This window comes from Hibiscus syriacus, unplaced genomic scaffold (genome assembly GCF_006381635.1).
Source record: "Hibiscus syriacus cultivar Baekdansim isolate YM2019G1 unplaced genomic scaffold, ASM638163v2 tig00009674_pilon, whole genome shotgun sequence".
In the NCBI taxonomy this organism is placed as follows: domain Eukaryota; kingdom Viridiplantae; phylum Streptophyta; class Magnoliopsida; order Malvales; family Malvaceae; genus Hibiscus; species Hibiscus syriacus.
The window spans coordinates 50,818-51,477 of record NW_024062200.1 but is presented as its reverse complement, the minus strand read 5'-3'; positions in this window follow the sequence as shown (position 1 = coordinate 51,477).

Genomic DNA, 660 nt, shown 5'->3' with positions numbered 1-660 from the left:
TTCGATATCGATGATTTTGAAATACTTTAGATGAAATTTTATGCGGCTGCTAGGGTTCATGAGTTCTGTTTGGGGGGAGTTTTCTCTTTCTGTTTTGGCGGGAAATACTTCAAGGGTATAAATGTCAAACAAAATTAATTCTCTAGATTTTGGGCTGTGTTTCTGGATCTTCGTCTGTCTTCAATCTCCAAAATCGAACGGCCCATAAGAGACAAATAATTAAAACTTTTCAACGAATGGAATTTATTTGAATTAATCTAAAATCATTTGTAAATTTAAAAAAATAGGAGTTAGTTTTATTAAAAATAGAAAATATTCAAACTATAATAAAAGATTATAACGGTAAACTAAATGTATGATAATGATATTTTTTATAATTAACAACACAAGAAACTAGTCACCTAAAATCACATAATAATCATATAAAGAAAATGTTAAAAAAAAGTTTAACAAAATAAACTCGAACAAAAGATAAATACGAAAAGATCTGATCACATGAGAAAATGAACCATAAAAGGGGATCGAACTATTGAAAGAATATTGACTAACTACAAATCAGAGTCGAGCAACGTGAAAAAAATATTCACGAATGCAAATCGCATATCCAAATCCAATATGAGGGTCCAAAGTATGAAATATCAACATGATAACAAATAAGTG